Source organism: Ixodes scapularis, unplaced genomic scaffold (genome assembly GCF_016920785.2).
Source record: "Ixodes scapularis isolate PalLabHiFi unplaced genomic scaffold, ASM1692078v2 PGA_scaffold3__209_contigs__length_174095766, whole genome shotgun sequence".
Classification (NCBI taxonomy): Eukaryota; Metazoa; Arthropoda; class Arachnida; order Ixodida; family Ixodidae; genus Ixodes; species Ixodes scapularis.
The window spans coordinates 116,713,301-116,730,849 of record NW_024609868.1 but is presented as its reverse complement, the minus strand read 5'-3'; the positions used below and the strand labels follow the sequence as shown (position 1 = coordinate 116,730,849).

Sequence of the window (17,549 nt, the reverse complement as noted above, 5' to 3'; positions counted from 1 at the left end):
TGTTTTGATATTACCTAAACGTTTCGAGTGTCATCCGTTCGTTTCGAGTTCCTCGCTTCCATCGAAGTATCTAGGAGGATTCCCCGGGGCCGTTTTGGCACGACTCCGGCGAACCTGCCGAGCAGCTAGTTTCGACGGACGCCATCCTGTTATCTGTTTTGTTTGTTTTTTCGACATTTGTGCGACATAAAAGGAAAAAATAAATGCTGGTGCATGCTTGCCATCCCCTTTATTTACTTGTTTTAGAGCTGCCAACCACTGCCACGTATTGCCTGCTGCATTCAACCAGCGATTCTAAACAAAAGCCGCATTTTAAATTTTGTTACACGAAGCGTTTCCCGCCAACCCCGGTCTCGCTACTCGTCTCGTAAATTCCCGCCACAGGGCCCCGCTCCCAAACCCCTAGTCTCGTCGGAGAGCTGCGTCACACGCGGCATATCCGCCCGGCCTTGGCCGTCACTCGCTTATCGACTCCGACAGAAGAACAGCAGTGAGCCTAGGCGGCGGAGTGTTTCCAACTGCTCGATCAGAATCACGTGTAGCCGCAAGGAGGGAACGAAGCGCGAAGCGTCTTTCCTCCTCGCCCCAGGCGACCCGCAGCATGCGCACTTGCCACCAATCGGCGCAGGAGGCATCCGCCATCAAATTGCAAGAGGTCTCCGCGGTGTACCGAGGTGCTCAATGTCTCAAATCTAGGCTCTCTTCACAGCGGCGGTGTCGCCGCCCTGCCGGACCCAAGTAGGAACGGCGGCAGTGAAAGCAGGGAGCAGGGAGCTCAAGGCTGGATCGAGGGCGGCTCGTTCGCGGTGAGTGCAGACGGCCTTCATTCGCCACCTCGCTCGGCGGCTCGCTGACGACGCCCTTCGTGGAGCTAAAGGCACCGGGTATTTCCACGAGGGGAACTAGGGATGCGAGGGACCCTTACAATGGCTGTAAAGTCTGACATTCGAGCTCGGAATGCGAGCGAAACGCCCCTAGGCGATTGTAGTGCGTTCAGTTGGTTTCAGCGTTTCGGCGGGGAGAGATCACGAGCTGCGTGATGACGGTCGGCAGGTGGGAAGCAGAATTCTGGATCCGTTGATAAAAGCGCTGCACGCGCTGGCTTTATTCGAAGCACATAATAAAAATAGGGACCTTAAGCAAACCGCTGCCGTGCTCCGCGTACCGCACTGCCTGAGCCTTTGAAGCATGCTTTTAAGCGCGCGCCTGGGTGGTACCGTGACCGCGAGGAGTGTGCTTAAAAGCATGCTTCAAAGGTTCCGATAGTGCGGTACGCGGAGCACCGCAGCGACGCAAAATTTAAACGTTCCTCACTTTGCACGAGCCTGCTGCCACGAGTCTGACCCAGATATACTCGCGCTCTACGCCACTGATCAAGAAGCGTCTTTGTCGAGGTGGAATGGGTGTCATATAATCGGCGCCAAATCACGTGACCGCTTGTTCTAGCTGCGAGCAAGTTGAGGGAGAAAACATTGCTCGTTTTTTGTCTTTTTATTTATTTTTATTTTGTATTTTGTTTTTTGTGACTGCGATCGCGTTGGGGGAAAAAACTTAATTCGCGTTTTGTAGTTTATAAACATCCGGGAATAATTCTAAGCGGTATTTACTAAAAGCACAAAAGTTGGCCCAGTTGTCTGCTTTAGAACAGTTACTGTTGCCGACGCCCGCACGAGCAGCGCACGTGTATCTATGCTCGCAAACTGCAAGTAGGTGCTCGATTAATTTAGCAGAAGGTCTCTTTCCAGCCTTTCTTTCCACCTAGCTGCAATCGGCTAGACACTAAAAGAGGGGATGATATTGGAGAGCGCGAGCTCTGGTTGGAATGATTCGTGGGTCGACACAACGAAAGCTGAACTTTTTCTCGACTCACTGTTCGAACGCATTCGAACGTCAAGCGCCGGCGTCCGCTTTCGAATGCGTTCGAACACTAAGCGGGGAAAGATGTAGCTAGCTTCATGTCTACCCATCAAACAGCCCAACCAGAGCTGGCAGCTCTGGCGTTTCCTCGAGCACTCCCATTCTCCTCGCCTTTTCTAAGTTACGCCAGTTACGCGATCTATAGAGTGCCTCGCTGGCTGCATTTACATGGATGCGACCGTAGCGCATCGAGTCGAGATTTCACGATTTTGATTGGTAGCAGTTGGGTGGAAGAGGAAGAAGTAAGACGACAGGCTGCGTGTCATTGGTCCCTGCTCGATTCGATGCGCTACGATCGCATTCATGTAAACGTAGCCAATGTCCTTCTGTTTAGGGTGATGCCATCGTTTGTAGTACCCGATTCCGACACCACGAGCTCACAGGGAAAACACAAAGAAATCGCAGGAAACAAAATGTCGCCGTAGCACAGTCAGCGCCACGAACGCGTGTAAAGACACTCTCTTTCACGCACGCACTTCAGAACAAAAAATAAAAATAAGCGTTCGAAACAAAATGGCCACATGTCATCACCCCAAGTAAAGCGCACATGAAGGCACCCTAACGCGATCACGAAGGAGCATGCTGCGAGTAGGGTGCCTTCATGTGCGCTTTGCTTAGGGTGGAGACATCTGGCCATTTTGTCTCACACTTTTATTTTTATTTTTTGTTCAGAAGGGCGTGAAAGAACGTGTCCCTGCACGCGATCGTGGCGCTGACTGTGCTACGGCGACATTTTGTTTTCGTCGATTTCTTTGTATTTTACCCGTGAGCGCGTGCTGTCGGCATCGGGTGCTACAAAGGGTGGCATCACCCTAAACAGAAGGACATTGAGGCACCCTAGCTGCGAGTGTAGTTATTACACGCGCTGCTCGTGCTTGTGTCTTCAGCAGTCACTGTTCTAAAACAAAAATCTATAAAAAAAATGTTAAAAAAGGCGCTTTGCTCGTATGTTTCTCGGCGGGTTATTTTGAATTTTTGCTTCCAACTTTTTTCTAGAGACAAAGCGAACAGGTGCACCGCGCGTACAGCCGACCTGTTTTAATGACATCGCGCGAGCTCCGACCGCTTGCTGCATCAACGCCTTGTTGCCGCGAAAACAACGGGAACACGTGCATGCGCAGGCGCCGCACGCCGTTATGAGGCACATCGGACAACGTCCTTGTTGCGCTCGTAAGGACTCGCTATAAGGGAACGAACGCTCTGAGCAAACGCTTTATCAATGGAATTCACTGGGGCCAAAAGCAAACTTTTTTTTTTTATGTAGCTCTCCTTTTTTTTTTTTATGGCGGCTCTTCGCATAGAACGGTCTCTTTTTAGGGCTCTTTGAATGCGTCCGTTGGCCACCCCTGGAATATACATTCATCCGCCTTATTTTACTCTAGCTTAATTTTTTTTCTATTTAAATACTCATTTAGATCAATTTATCGGCTGTACATACCTCGCAGATATGACGTCATTAGCTGCCATGCCAGTATTTTATGCGCGAGAGTTCGGTTCGCCGCGTTAGTTTCACGCCGCATGTAGTTGTAGGTCGAAAAAACATGTGAGTCGAAATAACCGCCAGTACCCAGCAACGGCTACAGTCGCGAGCTATGTATTAGTTTTATATTTAATTATTTTATTTGATAACCATCGAGACCGCGACAGAATTTTGATCCGGCCCGCGAGCCAAAACGTTTGGACAGGATCCGACGGAGCCAATCGGGCAGTGTCAAATGTGCCTCACCACGACGCTTGTCTTATTACAGCGAACGCTGAAGTAAGACAAGCGCCGTGACGAGGCACATTTGACGCTGCCCGATTGGCTCCGTCGGATCGTATACAGGCCAACGCGCTGTTTACAGTCAAACCCTAACGAGGTGTGCGCTCTGCTTCTGCGCAGAAACCAGATTCGCGTTAAAGGAGGGGAGCGGTGAAGCTGGGCGCCGCGCGGTCCTACCCATGACGCACCACCTGGCGATACGCGGCGGTACTTGTGGATCCAAGACACATGCACGCAAAAGCCGGTCGCGCGACGCACACAGTTGTTGGGCCACACCACTGTGCACCGAAAGAAGAGCGACTGGCAGAACTGCGCTTTAAAACGTACTATTTATGCTCAAAACGTACATTAAAGTATTCGGGTTATTAATAAAACAAAGAAAACTGGCGTAAACGTTATCTTACGTTACCATTATGTTACTATTAAAGTAATCATGTCGAAGAAAAAATTACCGCAGAAACGTACGTTCACAACACTAGCAACGCCATGTTTGCTTTTCTCTTCTACCCGCTCTATGTCTAAAACTAAGAAGTTTTAGATTTAAGAGGCCCCGATTGGACAAAAAAGGCTAGCGCAAATCACTTATGAGACATTACCAGTTTTCATGAGGCACTCTGGCACTTTCGCTCGAACATACACGGATGTGTTTTATTGACGTCATTCCAAGGAAGTCACACCGCATGCAAAAATTATCAGGCGTTATGACGTTGAAATGAGCAGTGACAAAACGTTATTCCTAACATCATAAAAATAATATGCGTGGGAGTAAAATACCTACCAACGCAGTCCAAAATACTAACGCAGCAGAAAAATTCCGAAACACACAACACATTTCTTCGTCTCGCGGCAGCATCGAATGTCTCCCTCGACAAACCTGACGACGCCAAAGATCTTTCCGCTAAAAAGAGCACCGTTTCGGTATCCTTTTTACACACCTCGTGTTAGCTCCTTCGTCGGCTGTGGCAGTAACATTCCGGCAAACAGATTCCCCAGCTAAAATTCAAACCTCCAACACCTCACCAATCTCGATCGGAGTCATACGGCCGCTTCTCGGAACCGTTCTTGTGGTTCCTAAAGACCCACCTGTTGCTAGTTGAGATAGTGATTTCACAACACCTTACGTGTAACCCATGGGACTTCGAATAGGTTCGCAGATGGCTAGAACGCTTTGACGAGAGCGTTCGAGCCGCACACAGCACTAAATCCACACCGAACCGATAAAACAAACGTTCGCCATATTTATATGTGTGGGCGGCTAAGTTTCAGGAGCTTAGGGGGAGTTCATGGAGGAGAGAGAAAAACGGGCTGTGCTCGAGTCGCAGGTCAAGGAGCTGAACGATGAGCTCAGGCAGGAACGGGAGAACCGTGCCGAACTCTAAAATCTTGGGGTAAGTTTTAAGAGGATAGAAAAAGGAGACTGGGTGGTTGTGTTCGAGGAATCAAATGATATGGGACGGAATTGAACATAGAGAGAAAGAAGCGAGAGGTGCAAGAGGAGGCTTTTGATTGTCAGCTGGAGGAGGTGAAGGCGACCCAAAGGTCCAACAAAGATAAACATGAAACAATGGAATGGCAACTGGACGTGAGGTTAACGAGGGAGAAGGAAGGGCGAGAGGAAGTGGAAAAGGAGAAGGGGTCGGACGTGAGTGCAGAAGATGAAGAGACGGGGGATGGAGGGAGGAGCAGTTGTCGTAGTGTCGGTTGTAGAGAGCGATAGGGCACAGGACGTAGACACTAGTGTGGCGGAAAAGGCAGCGAGGCCATTGTACAGTATGGTGGGGCAACGGAATTCCTGTACTCCGACAGCCGCCAAACCCGCGATGCAGAAAAACATCACGAGCCATTCCACTCTGGGAAGGTAGATGACCAGCGAAGCTGTTCAGCAGACGACACAGACCCGCCCCGAGGAGCCGGAGGAAACTAAACGCGCGCGACGGGACCGCCATCCGGCGGAAAGTATACACGGGCGACGGGACCGCCACCCCGGGACAGCGGAAGGAAAGGAAACTAGGCACACTAGCGCTTGAAACGACAACAGAGAGAGAGCGGTGCTAGAGTAGACTTGGCCGACGCGGGTCGCACAGCGGCCAAATCTTTGAGAAACCTTTATTATCTACCTGAGAGTCTACTGATCTTGAAAATGGTGCCTATTGATAACTAACCTACTGAAAATGCACATCCAAGGGATGATACATTTTTTTTTATTGCGTCAGTTTTGCCACGGGGCATCAGGAAAGGGGGATAGGGTTAGGGAAGTAAAGATTATAGGTAGGCATGCAACCCGGTTTCGCGCAGGTACGCGCACAATGAGTCAGTGTATGAATTGTTTGTAGTCCATTCATCATAGTCCGAGGGACGATTGCTGCGAAGGCCCACTTCTCTGAGCAGGCGATCGCGCACAGGGGCTGTTTCGGGGCACGACCACAAGAGATGTTTTATGTCACATGCATCAGCGGGAGCACTGCAGTGTGGACAATGACCCGTCGCTGGTAACGTCCGATCTCTCCAGCGGTGACGGACCGCGGGGGTGAGCGCCACGCCTGCTCGGATCCTCCGCAGGGAAGTCTCCTCCTCTCGGGTGAGGTTACGAGGGAGGGGATGTGAACACGGGGGAATGAGAGCACGTGTTCGCATGCGGAGGAGGTGAGAGCTGGAGATGTGAGCCAGGAGTGGGTCAGGAGGGAAAGGGGTAGGAGAAGAGGAAGTAGTGGTTGGAGCGCGTGCAAGGGAATCTGCTAGCTCGTTGTTTGAATCGCCGTTGTGGCCGCGCACCCAATGAATGCGGACTGAGGTGGGATAAGACGAGCAGAAGGTATGAATTTCCTGAGCTACCTTCAGGGTGCCGCGGGTAAGCTTTAAATGTTTAATGGCGGCGAGGGAGTCCGTGTAAATGTTGACTGAGCAGAAACTGGGGGCAGAGGGCAGGCAGCGTAAGGCATCGAGGATTGCTTGCAGCTCCAGTGCAAGTGAGGATGGGTGATCCATCGAATACCTATGTTGATCAGTAATGGAAGGGTGGGAAGGGCTGTGGAACGCCGTGGTCCCACAGAACCCCTCAAGTTATGCGTCGGAGTAAACAGTGCACACGCCGGGGTAAATGTCAGGAAGAGGAGGAGTCTTGTTCGTGGTGGGTCTGTTAGTGGTGACCTGTCAGTAGGCCCAGGGTGGCAGTGAGGGACGTCGATGAAGAGCGAGGCTACGCTTGCGTGCCCGGTTCGTTTCCCGCTGTTCAATGAGCTCTGTTAGTGTGTTAAGTTGTGCGTGTTCCTGCAGCACGGGAATGGGCGTGATGCGAGGTAGTCCAGTAATAACTCTCATGGCCTCGCGGTTAAGGGCCTCAAGCGATGACCACTGCTTTTGAGTAAGTCTGTGAAACTGAGCTTGGTACAATATTCGGGGCTGAAAAATAGCACGAACAAGTTGACGCGCTGTATGTGAGCGGGCACCGCCAGCTCGGCGCGCGATGCGGCGGATGAGTCCGAGAGTGGTACGGGACGACTTACGGATGTCAGCAAGCCAGGGGGTGCCCGAGCCAGAAGCATGGAGCAAAAGGCCGAGTATACGGACGCGGTCCACTTCTGGGATAGGTTGGGAGTCAATACTAAAAGTCATGGGTGTAGTGGTGAGTCTGCGTCGGCCTGCTTTGTTGCCTATATGCACGTAGCATGTCTTGGTAGGCGACAGTGTGAGCCCGAGTGGTTGAAGGTGATGGGCCATGGTGTCAAGGGCCACTTGAAGGGCAGTCTGTTGCTTTGTTAAGGACGGCTGTCGAGACCACAAGGTGATGTCATCCGCATAGGCCATGACGCCAATATCTGAAAGTGAGGATAATGCTTTCACCATGGGGATGAAAGCAATGTTGAAAAGAGTCGGTGCCAAGACCGAGCCTTGGGGAACACCGCGATTGGAGACAAAATGGCCCACAGAGTGCCCCCTAATACGTATGCCAAAGGTGCGATTCGAGAGAAGGGAGTAAATGGTAAGGCAGAGGCGGTGTGGGACACCGAGCATTCCCATAGAGACTAAAATAGCATGGTGCATAACGTTGTCGTAGGCCTTCGAGATGTCCGTTGCCAGAACCGTGCGTACAACGTGGCTGTGTGGCGAGCACTGGATGACGTCGCTAGCAAAGATGTCGAGGCCGTCTTCGGTACCAAAGTGCGGACGGAATCCAATCTGGGCGTCGGGGTAGCAGTGACGTTCCTCGAGCCACCACGATAAACGGGCTGCAACGAGGCGTTCGTACAGTTTGCAGATTGTGGGTGTAAGAGAAATTGGGCGTAAAGCAGAGAGGCTAGTGGGTGGTTGACCGGTTTTCGGAATGGGTACGACGATCGAGTGCTTCCAGTCAGGTGGGATGAAGCCTGTGCGCCACACTTCATTAAAAGTTTCGAGGAGTGATTCTAAGGCAGCACCTTCCAGATTCCGAAAAACTGCATACGGCAGACCGTCGTGTCCCGGAGCGGTGTTGGCTTTGACCTTCTCTATGGCAGAGATAAGTTCGGCCCAAGTGAAATCATATGCAGCGGGGTCCTCCTAATCTTCAACCGGATTGGGAGGTGGCGGAATGGCAGGACGGTCGTGATGCGGGAAGAAGTGAGCTGCCGCTTGCTGGGCAAACGCGTCCTCGTCCAGTGCCATGGCTAGGCGGATGCTTTCGGCATAGTCTTTAACTGTGGGGGACTTTTCCATGGCGTGGAATACTCGCCACAGATGTCTGTTCCCCCGGGTTGAAGAGAGGCAGTCACACCAATCCAACCAACGGGAACGGCAAAGTTGTTTTCCATATTGGCGAGCTTTGGCTGTAACCTTGTGTAACGCGACCAGGGCTGAGCTGTCATCCGGGTTCCGTGATACGTAAAGGTCCGCTTGCCTACGGTGCGCCCATAGATTGAGGAGGTAGGTATCTGGATTTGGTTGGTCTTCGTCAACCGTTGTTTTGGTTGTGTGTACCGACAGTACCGTAGACAGCGTTTGTAACGCCGTCGCTGGGGTGAGCGTCGTTGTGCGATCATCGGCGCGTACGGCATCCCACGACGTGGTGCGAACGAAGCGCCGTAACTTGCGAAGTTGTGTTTCAGCGAGGTGGATAAAAATCGGAGCGTGATCACTGCCCCAGGTATCGGGTTCAACGTGCCAGCGTGGATTGCTTGGTCCAAGCCACCATGTGAGGTCGGGTGACGACAAGCCAGCGCGTGGTCGGGTATGGGTGCCTGGCAGGTTGAGGAGGAGGAAGTTACGGTCCGAAAACGTGTCGTTTATATGAGTACCCCGTGGGCTGTCTGCAGAGTAACCCCAGGCGGAGTGGGCGCCATTGAAATCACCGCCCACAAGGATAGGAACGCTGGGGTGTGCAGCTCGGAGATGACGAAGCCAGCCTAGGTTGGGGGATGAGGAGGAGGGCCGGCCGTAATATGACACGAGAATCACAGGGGTGCGGGCAGGTTGGGTGAGGGCAGCGACGACCTCTTGGCGAGTGTTGCACCATTTCTGTAGATTCAGAGACGTGTGGGGTACTGGAGTTTACATAAACCGCAGCTTTGCCAGGGTAGAGGCTATTATCTATGTGACGGCGGTCCGGAATCGAAGGAGTATGGTAACCACAGAAACCAGATATGCGACATAAGGCATTATGCTCCTGGAGGAGAAAGGCCCAGGGAAACAGCTTGCCTTCTTTTATGCGAAGGTTAATTTCAGTTACTTTAGAGGTCAAACCTCGGCAGTTCCATTGCACCACGATGGATGATGTATTAATGGCCATTGGGAAGGTTGAAAGCTGATGCGATCATGGCCATCAGCTGATGAAGGAGAGTCATTATCGCAGCCACCGAAGCGGCCGCGGGCTTGGGGCTAGCGGTTGTCGAGAGCTGTGATGCTGGAACAGTCAGCGGAGCGGAGGCCGCCGTATGGGGTTGCCGCTGACGCCTGAGGCGCGTCAGCTCTGCGAGGTGTTGTTTCGTTTTTTCTATCGCCTGATCAAGTGAAGCGAACTCGTCGGAGTCGGCTATCTTCGGTAGCGACGGCGAGACGGATTGGCGAGATGCTTTCCGTGACGTCAGTGCACGAGCCTTCTGTGCGTACGTACATGGGACCGATGAATCGGATGTTAGCGGTGGGAATTCTTCGTCGTCTTCTGTAGCGAGGAGGGCAAATCGGTTAGCCATGGTGCCAGGAGGCGGCTGACGACGCGGTACACGACGTTTACGTGGACAGAGGGGTGACGTAATTTCGTGGTCATCAGACTTGCATAGGGCGCACTTGGGGGCGGCTGCTCCTTCAGGGGAGGTCTGAACTGCAGTAGGATTAGGGCACGCCTTCTGGATGTGGCCTTCACGAAGACAGTTGTAGCAATACATACGTCGCGGCTGGAAAGGCTTAGGGGTGACGACGGACCCGTGGTAATAAAAGTGCGTGGGAAGTGAGCCCGGGCCTTCAAGAGTTAGCAGAAAGGTACCGTTGGTGCCCAAGCACCTGGCCTGCAGCACCTTGTGAGAGGCAGTGTAGAGGTTGTCGAGGACCTCCTCAGGGCCCTCATTCTTGTCGAGACGGTAGACCACACATCGAAGAATATTTGGGCCGGATGCGAAGTACGCTTGCACAGGGACATGATGCGTCGCACTGAGCGGTATCTTGTCGATCACACAGAGTTTCTTTGCATCATGAAGAGAAGCCAAGGGAACAGTTATACTGTTCGAGGGCTTGTGTAGCACGAAACCTCGGTAGCCAGATGTTCCTAGAGCCGAATCGATGGCAGATAGGACGTTCCTTGAGGGAACCGAGGTGATGTCGAAGCGCAGAGTAGGCTTGATCTTGACCCGAAAGGATTCGGAGCGCGGAGGAGCGGTGTAGGCTTTAGGCTGATGCGTGGAAAGCGGGATGGGCTGATGAACACTCTCGTGTGGTATCGGTTGCGGTAGCAAGGCTGATGGGTCGACCGGAAGAGTGATCGACTTGGCCGGCAGGCCTGAGCAGTCCATTTGAGCTGACGACGAAATGTCGGTGGTGGCGACGGTGGCTAATGTTGTGAACGCCCCCGACGTGGTGAAGGTCGATGAAGTGGCACTACAGGTAGCCTCGGCCGCTGAGGGCAGAGAGGCCATGGCGCCTTTGTTCGGCGTGGCCTCGCTTGGCGGGGCCAAGCTCAGCCTAACCTGGCCACCGAATTTTCGGTGGACCTGTAGATGCCGACGGTGTTTCCAATGAATGGTCCTACGACCGCATGATGAACCAGGAGGTGACTGCAATCGAATAGCGGAGGCCGTGGCCCCGGTGGGGCGCTGAACTCGAAGAAACGAAGGAGAAATCGCAGAGCACAACGCAGTAACGTCAGCTCAAATCCTCGTCGTCTTCGTTTTCCATCAGACATATAATGAGACATATAAGCTTTTGCATAGAATGAAGTGATTTTGCAGCAAATTCGGGACCTGAGTTTCTGTTGTCGCACACGAAAAATCCACGGATCCTTAGCAATAAATAGCTTCGCTGTAAAAACAAAAGGGAAGGGGGCAGAGAGTGTTGGTGGTAGGGAGCACTCATGTGTCGAGGTGCCCAGCGGGGATTGCCAGCGGTTGAGTAAAAGTTGCATCCCTCCCAGGTAGGGGGAAAAAAGGAGGTGATGGACACCGCAGTAGAAATCTTGACTGTGAACAGAGGGAGAGCAAAACCTTGTGGTGGCACATGCGGGATTGAATGACGCCCTAGGTGGAAGGGGAAAGGACCTGGCCACACACATCGAGGAGTGTGTGAAGCAGTTGAGGGTCGTAACTTCTGGGGTGGTGCACATTGTAATGTGCATCCTCCCGGGGGTCAGGGACCGAAGAGTAGCTACAGAAAAGGCGGTCCAGGAGGCTAACATGATCATCAAGAGACTGAGCTCTCAGAACGGATATGAGGTCATTAATTTAAACAGGGAGGTATACCAGAAGAGTTCGATCCCTCTGTTCAGACGGGAGGCATCCACTATGGGGTACTGACATGCGGGTGGGGTGGAGGATGAACGATATAGCAAAGGCTTTTTGAGGAGCCCGTAAAGCCCTCCGGTAGCTGGCTTAAATGCAAATAGGAACGTGGGGAGGAAGCCTCGCTGAAGGAAAAAGAAGCAGCTCAATATAGGATTTATAAACATGGAGGGGGCAGATATAGAATGAAGGGGGAGAGATTGCGGAACAGTTAAATGGTGAAGATTTTGTAGCGTATGGATTGGCAGAGACGCATCTTGGAGATATGGGGGAACCACCCCACTTGGCAGGTTATTTGTGAGTGGGATGCAATCGATGTGAAGGGTAACGGAAAGGAGGTAATTTGGGAGCGCTAGTGAAAGGACAAGGCTGAGAAAGGGTGAAGGAAAGTAGCAGAGAACACTTGTGGTTAAAAGGTTATGTCAGAGGTTTAAACACACGCATGGATTTGTATATCTGAAAACCGGCACTGATTCCAGAGAGCAGAATTCGCAGCACTTGACGTGTACTTCCAATGTTGGAGAATTTCGAACTAATGGGAAATAATTTACTTACGAGACGTGAATGCACACTTAGAAGACTTTGACGATTATACAGGTTCTACAGAGAGGATGTTACAAGAATTCTGCGATGCTCTTGATCTAGTGCTTGTTAACACCGAAGCTAATGTGACGGAAAAATAACATGCGAGAGAAACAAGTCGCACTCAACACTTGATTACTGTCTAATGTCTAGCAAATTGTATAGCCGATTATACTCCGCGACAACTTTTCTTGGCAATGCAGTGGAAGGTACGTCCCGCGTCCCCTCTCCCATTTGGAGTGTACGCAGGCTCTCCTCCTCTCCCCGGAAATGGGGGAGGAGGAGAGCCTGCGTAAACTCAAAATGGGAGAGGGGACGCGGGACGTACCTTCCACTGCACTGCCAAGAAAAGTTGTCGCGGAGTATAGGAGACATGAAAATAGATGAGGAAGGCACGAAAAGCTTAGGAGGTGATCATAATCGACTTAAAATAAATTTTGGTGCCGCAGAACCAGAGAAACTAATTATTGAACGAGAACGTATATCGACCTTAAACGATGCCCAACTACATGAAGTGTCCGAAAGATTTTGAGACTATAGTCTCCAGGCAGCTGGAGGGAGAATGGACATATGACGGTTTAGGCACTTCTGAAAGAGAGTTAGAGTTCGGAATCAAACAAAGAGGAAGAAGGAGAAGGAAACACATACCAGAAAGCTTATGGGACGGTGAAATTAAGGCGGCCATAGCAGGGCGAGAAGAAGCCTTAAGAAAACACAGATGGGCCAAGAAAAAGGGAGACACACCCGCTGGCATAGCACCGAAATGGTATACAATTCAGGAAAGAAAATTAGAGAACTTACTTAAGACTGCTTGCTTGTAAGAATGCCAAAGCACTCCTACACGCAGCGCATTCCTACCAGCGGCGCGCCACGTCTTCGTATTGCACACGGCGCTCTGGCGGTGACATCACGCTCCTTCATTGCGCAGGCGCGGCTACCCCCGCCGGTTCCACGCCTTTCGTGACGAAGCATCTGCGTTGCTGCGCTTTTGGCCAATGGGAATTTAACTGCCGTTTCGCTGCTGCAGACGGTTACTGACAACGCCGGTTTCGCTCCATGGGACAGTTAATGCTTTCGAATTAAAAGTGGCATCTGCTCTAATCCAGTCCAAGATTGGTAGAGCTGGAGTGCAGTGGATGGTGGAGGTAAATCGAAATGCTAGAAACGCAATCACTGTGCGTTTGCGTTATCGTTGTGTATTCCATTTTGCGCGTGGGCGAAGCCCAAACTTCGGTTTTCGATTGGCGCATAGTGACGACTCGCATGCTCAGCGTAGAGCACGCAACGACCGCGCAAACTCACAGCGCTTACGTTCGCTCACACAATACTAAAACTGTATTATTAAACGTCTGGAAATTGTACCCACGTCCCCAGCATTCTGCTTGAGGCACGGGTAATTTATCAAAAGGTTTATAGTGTCCGTATCTATCTGCGGGTCTGCAATGCACTGTCTGGACTTTCAGCTGGTGTTTCTGACTTTCAAAGCCAACGCATTTCCTGCGAATACTCCTAAACAACGACGATTCATATGTCTAAAAGATAAACAAACGCGCACGTATCTCGCATGCCGCTATCGAAACAGAGCCACTCTGCTCGAGTGCCAGGAGCAACGAACCTCTCAATCAACCATCGGTCTAGCGGAAAGGGGGAAAAAAGAAAAAAAATATATATATATAAGGTGATACGTGGGGGCGACGTGCACCTTATGTTCTGATGACGCTGTGTTGCGATGGGGTCATTTATTTCTAGTAGTATAATCACACCCTCTCACGACAGCGACCCGCTGTTCACGTCTAGCGCGAATACGAGACAGGGGTAGCGAACATACCGAGGTTCGGGTTCCACATGGGTTCGAAGGTTTCAGTTAAATCAGTTAAAGAAGAATCTGAATATAAAATAACGTAACATGCGCATATTATACATCATGGATATTTGAGGCCTGCACGTTCGCGACGTCAGCGCAACACGAAGTACGAATGGGACACAGCGGCTGCGTAAGCGTTCATCTCGGAGTTTGGTCCAATGCTCTTGGCACAAGTTTAGCTGGAAAGCCTTTTGATGACGGAACTTTAATGAAGAGGGTCGGTGCTTTGTACTGGTCAGTTATTATGCTCACAACGTCGAAACTTAAATGAATTAAGAAAAGATTACGAGGGGATGGAAGAACCAATTTTCATTTGTCATTGACATGCGAAATTGACGGTGTCCGATGAAATACAGTTTAATGACCGCCATTAGTTTTTCGAAAGTGGAACAGCTTTTTGGGCCGCCAGATGGCACTTAGTTTTGAAAAGGGTATATATGTATCTCAAAACGTCCTCAAGGCGGAAGGCAAATCAACGTTTTAGATTAGAAAGTCAAATGTTATTTGTTTGTTTGTTGTTTTCTTGTTAAAAAAAAAACTGGGTAGTGTAAAGCACATCTCACGTGAGATGGGTAGCTATGCAAAGCCCCCTTGAAGTGAAGCATTAAAACAATCCTTAAAAAAATCAATTAACTAGCGTTTTCTTACTGATGCACAATTGCACAGCAAAAGGACAATAACATCCCAGGACAAATGTGTATCTTACAAACGCCGCTATAGACTTTTCTCCCAAACGTTTAACCGTGAGTGTAGATAATTGATGGATGTTGACCGAACTTTGAAGTGTGTTCCGGCATCATTTCTAAGATTATGATCGCAACAAATACGAAGATAAGAAATAAGACTGAAGTGTGCACGACTCAAAAATACCTATTGTTGCTTGCATGTTGTTTCTTGATGTTTTTTTTTGCGATTTTGATAACATGTTATGCTATATTTCGTTTTATCACATGTACGAGTACAGTCGAAGGCACAAATACACACAGCCACCAACACGCACACTGAATACGCAAGTCACTGGGCTTTCCTGTACATGTTTGGCTCAGCGATGTAGAACAAGTAAAGAAACGTTGCGAAAATCATGACGTTCCGCTTTTCTGGCTGCTTGATTGGGCCCCTTCGACTTGTATCGGCAGCACCCAGATTAAAGGCCACGAAGTATAAGATGCATGTTATCGTATTTTCCCAAAATAAGTTTGCAAAGTGAGCTGCATTCCCAGAGGTACCCGGCCAATTCGTTGACAACTATTTCTTGAAATGCAATTTATAAAGGGCAACTCTTGGTGTATAGGACGATTTTCACTGGGCCTATTTGAAAATTTGGAATATGTTCAATTCGCCCATCAATAAAATCGGGCCGACCACGACAGCCCACGACAGCCCACGACGTCCATCAGCACCATCTCGGGAAAATGAAGGTTTATCTGTGTTGTGAACCACAAAAAAAGAAAGTGGCCGAAAAGTGAACTCCTTTTTTTTCCCCTTTCGTGCAAATCACAGTCATGTTTGACTAATCTGGAAATTTATTGGTGGATTTGGACTCCACGGAAGAGGCACTTTGTTTTTAGCGTGAAACGTTTATAGGCTAGGTTTTCAGGTAAAGTGGAAGCCTCAAAAAGCGTGACCGCGAATTTACCCGTTAAACTTAGCGGGGAAAATGACATCACGTGAACTACACGCAAATTCAGTTTACCCGCTGCCCGTCATTGCCTATACTCTGTGGGCACGGGCCGACCCGACGGGGAAAGTCAATGGGGTAGTGAGGATTTAATCGGATGGAGGGGAGTGGAGAGACCTGGAGGCAGAGCTCGAGAAGAAATGCCGGGAAGTTGCCAGCTCTAAACCAAGAAAGTTTCTCGTAGCCACACAATCGCAGGGCAATTTGCGATACATTTTTCGTTTCTTTTTTTTTTCCGCTCTGACGAAATACCCTTTTTATGATTAATTAATTGTTCAAAGCCGGGTCTAAGGCTGTCTGCCTTAGACTATTCGTCAAAGGCGATGAATGTGCCGTAGCACTTCTTGCGAACGAGCGATGCTTTTTGAAATTCCTCCGTCTCTAGTATACCCGTTTCTGCACGTCAAAAATCGTAGTAGAAATATCCTGCTCCTCGTGTAGCTTCGCTAATTTCTCCCTTTATGTAGAGAATTAGGATAGATGTAAATGTATTTTAGATTAGATATATGTCATCTTGTCAAAACGCACACGTTTCAAACAACAAAAGCATTGTTTATTTCGACAACTAAGTCTTTCGAGAACTCCGCGCGACGTATGAATAATGCGCAACATTTCCTTGTTTTTAGGTGAAAATGAGTATAGATTGTCCTACTGCAGCGAAAAGCTGCTTGGGGAGGGGGGGGGGGGGGGGGGTCAGTATGGTACTTTAACAGTCCAATCACGGCCGACGCTACGAGCTGATGGAAGCCTGCCAGGCAGCGTCAAAAGCGCACCACATCGCCACGTTTTTATACATGTTCTATTATCTCTGAACCAACCAGGAACAGAAAATGCTTAGTGACCTCAACTTTTGATGCTGCCTGGATTGGTGTCATTTCCTCGTAGCGTCGTGTACAGATCGCGACATTGTTTGCGCGAACAAGCGATTGCCAGCTTTTCACATTTTCTTTTCTCTTTAAAATCAAACGATGTCATCAAAGTTATTATTGCTACACTCTAAAAAAAGTCTGTGCGTCTACTTTCATGCACACCACTCGGAGAGCCAATCACCGCAACTTACGGAGGCAGCTCAGCGAATGACGATGCCGAAACATATGTTTAGACCGAAAAACGCAGTCTGAGTTGTGACATTAAGCAACGCAAGCGTGGCGTTTTACATTGCTTAATGTCACAACTCAGACTACGTTTCTTGGTCTAAACATATGTTTCGGCGTCGTCATTCGCTGAGCTGCCTCCGTAAGTTGTGGTGATTGACTCTCCGAGTGGTGTGCATGAAAGTAGACTTACAGACATTTTTTAGAGTGTACGGAAAGAGTTCATTTAGGTCTATAATGCAGGCATTAAAATTTCGTGCCTGTAATACTATTTACAAGTAAAATAAGAAAATGCGCTGATGCAGTGTTCGCGCTAATAGTGTCGCGATGTACACATCTAGACTTAAATGGATGATGCAACAATTTTTGTACTTTGCGCAAATACCCCTTAAAACGGATTCCTTAAACCGGGGTAACACTACCCATAGGGAGTATTCACTGGCGGCCATAGCTGTGTGCGCGAGTGCTGAGCGCGTGCTGACGGCGAGCTTCCACAGTTCTTTCGTCACGTGCATTCCGCACCACCAAGACTTGTGGTCTTAGCAGCCTATTAACGTGAGCTTGTTTCGAGCATGCGCTCTAAACATCGCCCTCTAATATGGCGTCCAGTGAATACTCCCTATAGATTTATACAAAAGACAGTCTGCAAACATGAAGTCACCGCAATATCCGCGGTTCGAATGCCGCCAGCAGG

General features: G+C 49.9%; 1 protein-coding gene across 2 annotated transcripts in view; it reads left to right on the top strand.

Annotated features, from left to right (window-relative positions):
- Window positions 1-613: 613 nt before the first annotated feature.
- The window catches only part of LOC8032344 (cytochrome P450 3A5), a 75,414-nt gene continuing 58,478 nt past the window's right edge, over window positions 614-17,549 (top strand). Inside the window, exon 1 of one of the 2 annotated variants that reach the window (XM_029984665.4) lies at window positions 614-806. The gene's annotated coding sequence lies outside the window, so the exon portion shown is untranslated. The remainder of the gene's footprint in view (window positions 807-17,549) is intronic. The other variant, XM_029984663.4, reaches the window with a different exon arrangement.